This window comes from Pteropus medius, unplaced genomic scaffold (assembly GCF_902729225.1).
Source record: "Pteropus medius unplaced genomic scaffold, Ma_sr-lr_union100, whole genome shotgun sequence".
NCBI lineage: Eukaryota > Metazoa > Chordata > Mammalia > Chiroptera > Pteropodidae > Pteropus > Pteropus medius.
The window spans coordinates 1,548,104-1,560,322 of record NW_024340851.1 but is presented as its reverse complement, the minus strand read 5'-3'; the positions used below and the strand labels follow the sequence as shown (position 1 = coordinate 1,560,322).

At 35.5% G+C, this 12,219-nt stretch overlaps 1 protein-coding gene across 12 annotated transcripts in view; it reads right to left on the bottom strand.

Annotated features, from left to right (window-relative positions):
* Positions 1-12,219, bottom strand: part of GPR174 (G protein-coupled receptor 174) — a 38,441-nt gene that overhangs the window by 7,811 nt on the left and 18,411 nt on the right. For 8 of the 12 annotated variants that reach the window (XR_005650006.1, XR_005650005.1, XM_039849515.1 and 5 more), the window contains one exon: positions 10,831-10,873. The gene's annotated coding sequence lies outside the window, so the exon portion shown is untranslated. Of the gene's footprint in view, positions 1-10,830; positions 10,874-10,963; positions 11,020-12,219 lie in introns of all 12 variants that reach the window. The other 4 variants (XR_005650008.1, XR_005650007.1, XM_039849524.1 and 1 more) reach the window with 1 other exon arrangement.

Genomic DNA, 12,219 nt, shown 5'->3' with positions numbered 1-12,219 from the left:
AGGTTACTGAATTTGGTGGCATATAATTTTTCATAATATTCTTGTATCATCCTTTGTATTTCTGTGGTATCTGTCATAACTTTTATTTCTGATTTTGTTTACATGTGTCTTTTCTCTATTTTCCTTAATGAGTATGACCAGGGTTTTGTCAATTTTATTAATCTTTTCAAAGAACCAGCTATTTGTTGCACAAATTTTTTCCATTGTCTTTTTGTTCTCTATTTTATTTAATTCTACTCTAATTTCTATTATTTCCTTCCATCTTCTGACTCAGGGCTTCATTTGTTTTTCTTTTTCTAGTTCTTTAAGATGTAATCTTAGGTTTTATATTTGGGAATTTTCTTTGTTTATTTCTTGAGATATGCCTGTAATGATATTAACTTTCCTTTTATTAATGCTTTTGCTGTGTCTCACAAATTTTGATATGTTGGGGGAGAGAAAAAAGGGCATAGATGATAGAGGCTCTGTTCATCCCTCTTGTGACCAAATTAAAGTTGTGACAGAAATAAGGAGCAAACAGCAAGAAAAATCTCCTTGGATCTAGGTGAACAAGCCCTACAACTAAGGAGAAAATTAGGAAATTACCCTACAACAGGAGGAGGTAGGACAGGGCAAGGATGAGAGGCTTTCCAGTCTCAAGTGGCTGAGTGAGACAGAGGCCATAATAGTAGAAGTCATCAGCTGCAGAAACCTCTAAAGGGGCCATGACCATGAGCAGACTTTTGCAGTGACAAACCTATTCGCTCTGAGCACCAGCGCCTGGTCAGCTGTGTGAGGGGCACCAGGGACTTACAGGGGGAGACTGAGTTGTCAGAGTGAGGGCCAGAGGCTAGACTCACTCTATACAGAAGTGCTGGCAGTATCCATTGTTCCTCTGTTGAACCCACCCCGCTCCTAGTGTGCAGAATCAGTGCCACCATAGCTGAGATGTCATCATACTGGATAACAGAGGTCGCTCCTCCCAGAGGATTCCCTGAAACTCCACCTCCCCCAACTCACAGCCCCACCCAAGCCACTTCCAAATGCATCCTCAGCAAGTCAGGTTCCCCTTGCTGAGCAGCACCTAGACTTACATTGGTGGCAGCTGACCACAGTTTCTGATATGGCATCTTGAGGCAACTGTAAGCACAGCATCTGTGGATTGCTTGTTGTATCTTAACAGGTGGCCCCAGAGGGGCCCAGGCTGGGACTTAACTTGACCTGAAGCTGAACCCCTCTCAGGACTTTGCCACTGGACACCTACTTCACAAAGCTGCACTAATAAGACTGGGAGACTTAGGAGCTTTGCTTAGTACATAGAAACAGATACAGAAGACAGCCAAAATGGAAGACAGAGAAGCATAAAACATAAGAGAGAACAGAACAGAGATCCAGAAATAATGGAGTTAAGCAATCTAACAGAGGCGGAGTTCAAAACACTGGTTATAAAAATGCTCAATGAATTTATGGGAAGTGTAAATGAATTCAGTGAGAACTTTAACAAAGAATTAAAAAACATAAAAAATGGAAATGGAAATCGTAAAAGGGAACTAGTCAAAAATGAAGTACACATTATCTGAGATGAAGAATGTATTAGAGGGAATCAGCAGTGTGGATAAAGAAGGTTGAACCACCAATATAGAGAATGCAGAAGCCAAGGACACTTGATCAGAAAGGCAAGAATAAAAGAAGCCAAGAATATACTAATAAAGTAGCCTATGAGATATAATTAAATGTAAAAATATCCATGTCTAGGGATACCTGAAGGAAAACAAGATGTTGAAGAGCTATTTGAAGAAATAATGAAATAATGATGGAAATCCTCCCTAACCTGGTGAAGGAAATAGGCATACAACCACAGGAAGCTAAGAGAGTCCCAAGAAAGAGGAACCACAAGAGGCCCACATCAAGACACATCATAATTAAAATGCCAAAGGTTAAATACAAAGAATCTGAAAAGTAGTAAGAGAAAAGCAGTTAGTTACCTACAAAGGTTCACGCATAAGACTGGCAGCTGATTTCCCAAAAGAAACCATGTAGGACAGAAGGGCTTGGCACAAAATACTCAATATGATGAAAACCCAGGATCTACAACCAAGAATACTTTATCCAGCAAAGCTATCATTTAGAGTGAAAGGACAGATAATAAATTTCCCAGACAAAAATAAGCTAAGGGAATTTATCAACATCAAGGCTGTATTATAGGAAATGATGAAGGAACTCCTTTATGAAGAAAAAAACATGTATCAAAAACAGGAATAAGAATGGTAATAACTGCATTTCTATCAACAAGTGCCTCAAATGGAAAAGAATTAAGTGCTCCAACCAAGAGACAGAGTGGTCAAATGGATAAGAATACAAGCCCCCTACTACTTATGCTGCCTACAAGGGACTCACTTCAGATTAAAAGACACACACAGACTTAAAGGAAGAGAATGGAAAAAGATATTGCCTTGATGGACCTAGAGCGTATTGTGCTGAATGAAATGGGTTGGATAGAGAAAGACAAATATTGAATGATTTCATGTACATGTAGAATCTAAAGAACAAAATCAACAACAGCAACAAAAGCAGAAATAAACTTACAGAGAATATTTTAAGTGCTACTAGACGGGAGGGGAATTGGGGGATGGCAAAAAAAAGCAAAGGGATTAAGAGGTACAAAACAATAGTTGCAGAATAAACATGGAAATGTAGAGTGTAGCATAGGGAAGATGGTTAATAATGTAATAAATATGTAAGGGGGAAGAGGAGTAGTAGATTTAGTGGGGTGATCGCTTTGTGAGTTATATGAATCTCTGGTCACTACACTATACAACTGAAACTGGTATATTATTGTATGCCAACTATAATTGAAAAAAAAAGCATTGAATTGTACAATAAATACAAGCAACTAATTGTCTATTATATTTCAATAAATTTTGATATGTCATTTTTTTCATTCTCATTTGTTTCTATGTATCTCTTGATCTTTCTTGTTTGACCTAGTCATTCTTTAGTAGCATGTTGTTTAATCTCCATGTATTGTGGTTCTTCCCACTTTCAAAGCATTATGGTTGGAGAATATAATTCGTATGATTTTAATCTTCATAAATTTGGTGAAGCTAGTTTTGTCTCCCAACATATGACCTATGCTTGGGAATGTTCCATGTGCTCTAGGGAAGAATGTATAATTTGTTGTTTTGGGGAAAAAAGGCTCTGTAAATGTCGATTATGTCCAGTTGGTCTAATGTGTCATTTAAAAATGTTATTTCCATATTGATTTTCTGTTTGGATGGTCTATCTATAGCTGTCAGTGGGTTATTTAGGTTCCCTACTATAATTGTGTTTCTGTCAATTTCTCCATTTAGTTTTGTTAGTAATTTTTATATAGTTTGGTGTTCCCTGATTGAGAACATATATATCAATAATTGTTTTCTTGATGTATTGTCCCCTTTATCATTATGAAATGGCCTTCTTTGTCTGTGTTACCTTTTCTATCTTGAACTCTATTTCATCAGATATAAGTATAGCTATCTCCACTTTTTTCTGGATGCCATTTGCATGGAGTATTATTTTCTATCCTTTCACTTTGAGTCTATATTTGTCCTTGCAGCTGAGATGTGTCTCTTGAAGGCAGCATATGGTTAAGTTTTGTTTTTTGGTCTAATCTGCTACTCTGCCTTTTTATTGGTGAGTTCAGTCCATTTGCATTTGGGCGATTATTGATATATGAGGTTTTCCTATAGCCACTATATCTTTTGTTTTCAGTAGCTTGGTGTCTCCATTGTTTCTTTGCCCTTGTGTTTCTGTCTTTACTTTAGTTTGGTGTTACTCTATGATTTTTTTCCTCTGTTCCTCCTTTTTGCTTGTATTATATGTTTGTTCTAGATTTTTTGTTGTGTGGTTATCTTTAAGTTTATGTAAAAGAAAGTTTAATATATACAGTAGTCCTTTTCCTTCTGTGTGCATTTTATCTCCATTCCTCTTTGTAAATTCAGACCTTTCCTCCATCCTCTTTTCTATTTTTATTGTTATAAATTATTCCTATTTATTCTGTGAGTTTATTTCTGAGTTGCAGTAGCTATTGTCTTCTCTTTTTAAAATGTTTTTACCTCCTTTAACCGCCATTATGTAATATTTAAGTGTATAATACCCTATTCTGTATAAGGGTTGCAACTGTCTATTAGTCATTTTACTTATAGTTTTTTTTTTTTAAATATTTTTGTCCTTTTGTTACAGGTTAAATACCCCTTCAGTATTTCCTGTAATACAGGCTTTGTGGTGGAAAATGTCCTCAGCTTCTGTATATCTGGGAAGGTCTTTATTTTTTCTTTATATCTAAAGGAGAACTTTGCTGGATGTATTATTCTTGGCTGGTAATTTTTCTCTTCAATAGTGTAAATATTTGATTCTACTCACTCCTAGCTTGTATAGTTTCTGCTAAAATATCCAATGATGATTTAATGGGTTTTCTTTTGTAAGTTACTATCTTTTTTTTTCCCCCTGTCTGCCTTGGGAATTCTTTCTTTGTCATTAATTTTTTATAGTTTTCATGTAAAATTGGAGAAGACTTTTTTGGATTGAGATAATTAGGTATTCTGTTTGCTTCTTGGATTTGAGGATCCAGCTCTTTCCATAGGTTTGGGAAGTTCTCATTGACTATTTATTTGAATAGGCTCTCTGTTTTCTTCTCCCTTTCTTCTCTTTCTGGTATACCCATTATTCTTATATTGCTCTATCTGATAGTATCAGATAGTTCTTATAGAGTTTCTTTTAATTTGTTACTCTCAGGTTTCTCTCTTCTTCCATCTATGTCATTTCCAGAATTCTGTCTTTGATATTACTAATTCTTTTCTCCACCCAGTCAACTCTATTTCCTGAGCTCACTATTTCATTCTTTATCTCTTTTATTAAGTTATTTAGCTTCAGAATTTCTATTTGTTTTTTGTTTGTTTGTTTGTTTATTTAAGTTTCAATCTCCGTGGTAAAGTATTCCTGTTGTTCATTGATTTTGTTTCTGAGTTCATTAAATGGCCTATCCGAGTTTTCTTTCATCTCATTGAATTTTTTCAGAACTGCAGTCTTGACTTCTCTGTCATTTCAATTCCATATTTCTATATCTTTAAGTTCTTTTCTGGAGATTTTTCATTTTCTTTCTGAGCTTCCTTGTCACCTTGACTGTTCATGGTATTTGATGGATTATTTCTCTGCCTAGTCATTTATGGGACTGTACTCTGCTTTTAAAAAAAGAAAAAAATATATTGTTAAGAGTGATATCTCTTTAGTAGGTTGATAAGAAGAGGGTGTTTTGTTTTGTTTTGTTTTGTCTTGTTTTCCAGTAGGTGGCACCCAAACTTCAGGCACTGCCTTGGCCTCTCAGATCTCTGCTGTATGACAAAAACAAACAAACAAACAAACAAAAACACAACCCTTTATTCCCTGGGAAGATGTGTGTCTTTTCTGTGACCTGGTTGCCTTGGTCCCAGAGCTTCACCCCTGTGAGAAAATGTGATTGGTGATGAGGTTCCAAGCCTCTGAAGAATCTGTGAAGTCCCACTACTGCCCCAGTAGCCAGATGCAGTGTTGTACTGCCTGAGGTGCCCAAGTGCTTCCACTCAGATCAGCCTGGATGGGCGGGGTGGGTTGAAAGAGGTTGCTGTATGTTTGTGGTTGTTTTCCTTTTTGTAATGCCGACTGCCAGGCTTCAGCTGTCTGGCTTCTGTATCTCCACCTCTGTCACTGGAACAAGCTGAAATATGCATCTTCTCAGTTCCTGGGACTGTAGACTTCCTTCTCTGTATCTTGACACTCACAGTTGCAATTTCCCCTGGGGCCCACTGCTAGCTTTGGAAGAGTTCAGAAAGGTGAGCTCTGGAAGAGTTGAGAAGATGTAACCAGGCTCTGTGACTCAGCTTTCTGTTAGGGCAATTGTGATTGCTAGAACACAGCTGTCACACCTCTGTATTCTGTCTCTGCCCTGGTCTCTGCCCTTACTACTAGGTTCCACCACTATAGTTTTTGCTGATCACTCAGGAAGGAATGCTCCATCAGGGCTACAGAACATTTATGCTTCAACCTGATTCCTCCCCTCTTCCTGAGTCCTGCAAGGAGATCCGGGGCATGTCTGCAGCACCAGTCTCTGCCCTTCTTCCTTTCCTCTTCTCTTGCTTACCCACTTCACCCACCTTCAGATGCTCTGATGTGCAGGTCTCTCAAATATGTTTATGTGTTAGGCTAGGAGTTTTCTGTTTGGATTATAGCTGTTTGGTTTGTTGTAATTTCAAGAGGAGCATTCAAGGGGGCACCTCATGCTGTCATGCTTCTCATGTCACTCAGCAAATCACATCTGATAGCTATTATAAAATACTGAGTACATAGTTTAGAAATGCATGTAGCCAAATATCTGGCTATTTAGCGTCTGCTGTTTTTACCACTCTGGGTATATGTATCCTAACTTTCTATTTAAAACAGAGGTCACCACTTTATAAAGTTCCATTTTACAGGTTAAATTTCAAATATTTTCACTTTGTAAAAGTGATGAGAAAATCACAAGTTATGTTACAGTGGGAAAACTGCATGTAGTAATTCCTGTTCTCAGTGCTGACATGGCTATGGGGATTTTCCTCAGCTTTTCTGAATGTTCACCTTGTGTCTCAGACATGAGTATTTGGGGAAAAAATGTTATTTGTTTGTTTGTTCATTTTTTAAGAAAAGTTGTAAGCCTTCAAGCTCATATAAAATAAAATAAAGTGCAAGATAATCAGGTCCTTCTGGCCCTTTTCACTCTTTTGCAGTCTTTTTCTTGCACTTTTTCCTTTGAGAGTGTGCCATATCTATTGCCTAATAAAGTTAATAGGCTGAAGAATTGGAAATATAAACCAACATTATGGAGTCTGGTAAAAAGAGCAAGACTGAGTTGAAAAATTAAACCAGTCTCCAGGGCCTCACCCCTGTTGCCCTTGTTTTAAGGTGTGCATAGCTACCTAATGTGGTGTGATTTCAAGGGTTGCCAAAAATCTCTTTAAGAAAAAAGAAAGGAAAAATCCCTTCCCACTTATTGGCTGGAGACCAAACTCCTTTTTTTTTAAGCATAAGCTTTTTGTTCTCTAAAGAGAGTTTAAGCTTAGAATGTCAGACTCCCACCTTTAAAGTAGAGTCCAGAAACTTAGACCTGGCATCTTTTCCTGGGTAATGTCAGTACCCCACAAAAATTCAGAATTTCTGGATCATGTGGAATGGATCTCAGAGCTTTTGCATACTTTGCCTTTCAGCTCAGTTAGTGTATCAGCTTTTTCCAGTCTTGGTGCCTAATAGTAACCCCCCCACACACACACACAGACACACATTGTTACTTGTGTTTTACTTATATTGGGGGACCATTTTCTACACACTATATTCTCTAAAATCTATAGCATTTTATTTTAAAAACAAAAAGTTAATATAGAGACCTCTCAGCAGATACCAGGACCTTTGGAAACTGCATAAATAATCCTGATGGAAAATAATTTAAATTTTAATATTTTAAATACTAAAATGTAAGTGACAAAAAAGGAACAGTTTAGCCCTTAGTAATTATCCCCAAAAGTACCCATGGAACTCTCAGTAATTACTCTAAAAATGCCAATAAAACATTTGATGTTCTAAGAGCAAGGTAATTAATTTAAAATATGGGAATCTCATTTTTGGATTTTAAATGACATAATAGAACTAGAATGTCAGATTTTTAGGTCACAGGCATGTGAAGCAGGCATGGAAGAGGGGTACAAGCCACTGAACTTTGCTATTCCAGGTAAGTTAATATAAGCCTCCTCTAATGGCAGTTTTGTCTTTGCTGGGCCTGTCTTATTTTCTGGTTCTTTGCAGTCTGTCTTCTCTAGTACTCCAACTAAATAAGATTCTGGTCGATTACTTCTCAATATTCTATCATGTTTTCTATGCTTGAAAAGTGAATCCTATAATTTAAGCAAAACTTTAAAAGAATTTACTTTGTCCCTAACTTTAAAAAATAAGCCTCCCATGTCCTTGAGTCACTGGTCCATGCCAGGAACTATTACTGTAATCCTATACCTCTCATTCCAACAGCATAATCTTGATTAGTAGAAGCAAACTGAGTCTTCTGAAAACTCTTGGCTCTTAGAGGCATTTTTTTCTGGTTACTGACACTGAAGTGCCATCAAAAAAGATAAGTAGATTCTTGACTAATCTTCCACCAGTGATAGAAACTCTATGACAGGTGTATGGCCCCCTGGCTTAGGTGTAAGCAGAGAGAGTGAAATATCATTTTAATACATCTCTTTCCCAGACTTTCCTTCCTTTGTAAGCCACCACATTTGAGAAAAGAGTTAAAACTATAACGTGTTAGAGGTGTAGGTGCCTGTTGCTTCAGATCTGCCTCCAAAAGGAGAATAACAAGGATGAAATGGGGAGAGTCCTAGACTAACGTCAAAGACCCTGGTGCCAATTCTACTGTAACCATGATCCAAGAACTCAGGTAATGACATATTCACTTGGAAATCTCTCTAGCCCATGTATGGAATAAGGATGTCCCAGATATAAAACATCAAACATCAAATTATATTGTAGGTTCTCATCAGAACAGTTGTAACATTTGTCTGAGATGGCATCAAATATATTGATTGAAAAGAGTGGTGAAAATTGAGTCATAGGACTTTTTCTCTTCTTCCCACACCAATCTTTTAGGCACTAGATTCATGAAGACCCAGAAGTTTTACTTTTCTCTAGGGGAGGGCTGAAGTGTCCTAAAGAATCACAAACCCAATCTCAAGTCAAGCCTGGGATCATGTCAGGCCCTGGAGCTTGGTGATGGGTAATATTAGACTGTAATTTTGCATGTGTGTACTCACTGTATCATGTTTTGATAAGTTTTTTATTTGTTTTGTATTTGAAAAATAAAGTAATTTTTCAGTGAGTGGCATTATTTGCAATATTTATTTCATTTTTCATGACTCCTTATTTTACTGGAGTGAATAGTAATACAATTCAAGATTGGAATATAATGAAGGAGGACTAAAAAGAACAATGTTATGTGATTTTGTTCCTTGGATTTAAAAGTAGGCTATATATCATTTATTCTTTTCTTGCAGTCTGTATTATGGGGTGGAAAGTTTCTAAGAAGCCTAGAAAATATCTTTTTCCCAAATCTTTTGCAGATGCTCTTATAGAAATATTATGAGCTGCTATTTTGGATTGACTCAAATGACAGAGTAGCACCTTCTAGTTAAAATAAATAGGCAAGTAAATAAGGACTCTCCTCTAGCAAATGCAAACTTGTTATACCTTTCCAGCACAGTATAAATAACACCCGGCAGTATTTCACACAGGAAAAAAAAAACATTCACATTTTATCTCTTTTTATAATGTTTGGATATGAGTAATACCCCTACTTCCTTTTTATTTGTTAAATAACATAACTTTCTTATTTTAGATTAACATATTTCTGTAGAAGATGTCTTTATTAGGTACAATGTGAAGCACATTATAAACTTGTGCAGAATTTTTCAAGTGTTCAAATTGTGACCTAAAAATCTGACATTCTAGTTCCTATGTTCTCTTTTTATATTCTTTTACATGCTCTAGGCTTCCATGATGCCAGGCTGTCCTTGAATACATCATGTACCTTGATGTCTCTGTCTTTTAATTTAGCCTGAATGTTTTTATATTCCATTCCCCCATTCCTACATTGTTACTTTGATAGAAAAATTCTTGATAGAAAGAAGAATTCTAACTATTTAATATCTTCCTCCAAGGCTTCCTTGATTTATTCAAATTAGAATTACCTCTTTCCTTTGACTTCCCACAGCATATTGCTTGTACCTCTACTGTAACCTGATGTGTTTCATCCTGTCTGATGGCATAGTCATCTATATATCCACTAGATTGTATGCTCTTTGAGAGTAGAGACTTTGTCCTAATCATCTGTGTATCTCTCACAACACTTAGAATAGAACAGTACTAAATAAATGTCCATTAGCAGACAGAAAATCTCTGTTAGGTGGGTAATACAAATGTACCTGCATGTTTGCAGAACTATTTTTTTTTCAGTTTTTCAGTTCTGTGTATTTTTTGCAGTATGTCATTTAAAGGCTCTTCAGATTATAAAATCTAAATACATATTTAATAATTAATAGCTATGGTTTTAATCATTGATATTGGCCACCACAAAGCATTTGGAGATTGCAAAGGCCACTTAAAGAACTTTCTTTTTTCCATTTACTGAGAATTACATCTATTTTTTTTCTTTATAGAATTGTCTTTTTTTTTCCCAAAAGGAAAATTTTCTCTTCCCTATTAGTAATCTGCCAATAAATAATATAAGTGTTCTGAATGCTATACTTTTGAAGTAATCGATATTTCCTCCATGGTTTCCCCAAAATAATCACAGTGTATTCACTTAAGTGTTTGGGAATCAAATTGAAAAAACTTTAGAAACAACTAAGGAGAAAACACATCCTTCTCAGCAACAATGACTCCCACAAGCTCAATGTTCATTTAACATTTTAAAAATCACCTAAATACAAATTTACCATCTTTATTTGAAAGCTATGATCTAAGGCATAGTAGAAGACTCAAAACACGTTCATTCCTTTTTTTTTAAAGTCTGAACTCTTGAGAATATATATTTAAGCAATGACATTGTATTATGATGAAAGAAGTACAAATAAAAGGAAGTCAGGTTAAGAAAAGTATCATCTTCTCCCCACACACACACACACACCCACACACCCAATTGGAGTACAGCACACTTCTTTGTGACAATGTGGTGCTATTTTTACTTTTTCTACCACAGCCTACTGCCTTTTTATGGCAGGAAATGACAAATCCCTCCCCCACCATAGCCAGGGTACTCACCAAGTAACCGAAAGTGTGTTGGACAGGCACTGGTCACCAAAATCTGCAGTTGTGAAAAAAATAATATGTTTTGTCTTATTAATTTACCCGTTGATTTGCTCACTTTTATTTCTGACATAGGCCAATTGCTTACCTCTCTATTTATTATCTACTTGGATGGTAAAGCTGAACTTCTGGACACCTGTAGGCCTAGGAAATTAATTTGGCTCAAGGTGAGTTAAGACATAATTTGAGCATAAGCTTGCTATTTATTTATTTCTAATCCCCTTTCCTTCAATGCATTTTGTAAAAAGCTAAAGAAAAAAGGTATTTCTAAACCCAAACTGGTGACAATAAGTAAATATTTTTTCAGTGAATGGCACTATTATTTTTTAAAATTTATTTCTCAATTATAATTGATATACAAAATTATATTGGTTATTAGTTTCAGATGTCCAATATAGTGATTAGACATTTATGTACCTTTGAAATGATCATCCCAACAAGTCTAGTATCTATATGGCACTATACATAGTTACTACAATATTATTGACTATATTCCCTATGTGGTACTCTACATCTTCATTACTATTTTTATAACTGGCAATTTGTACATCTTAACCACTTCATCTTTTCACCCATCCCCCCAAATCTTCTCCCATCTGCTGACCATCAGTTATTTTCTGAATCTGAGTTTGCTCCTATTTTGTTTGTTCATTTATTTTTTTTTTAGATTCTACATGTAAACGAAATAATATGGTATTTGTTTTTCTCTTTCTGATTCATTTTACTTAGCATAATACCCTCTAGGTCCATCCATGTTGTCACAAATGACAATTCTTTCTTTTCATTCTTTTTTTTTTATCACTAAGTAATATTCTATTATATATGTACCACATTTAGATAAAGAATGACATGATCTTCAATATTTGGTTGGTTTTTGATGGTTCTTTAGTTTACTGGAATAAAAACTAAATGACTAACCACTTCTCAAGATTCATTTAGATTGAGATCAATTCATTTTCCTCCTACTTTATTTGTAACATTTTAACAACTATTAGAGTAATGGCATTTAGTTCTAAGAGATAGCAAATGACATGAATTCAGATACACGCCCCCATACACATACAATATTTACCAACTTAAGTATATGTTAGGTGCAAAGAGATTGGAGAAATAACTCTTTGACAGTTAGGAGAGCCAATTGTTTTTTTCAGTCATTGAAAGTGACAGAATAATTGCAAATATGTAAAGTCTGTTTTTCTATTTTAAGATGGCCATCAATTGGTTATGCACTTCCATAATTTTTTCTGTGATTGGCCTCTTGTCTCTCTATTATCTATCTATCTATCTATCTATCTATCTATCTATCTATCTATCTATCATCTATCTATCTATCATCTATCTATC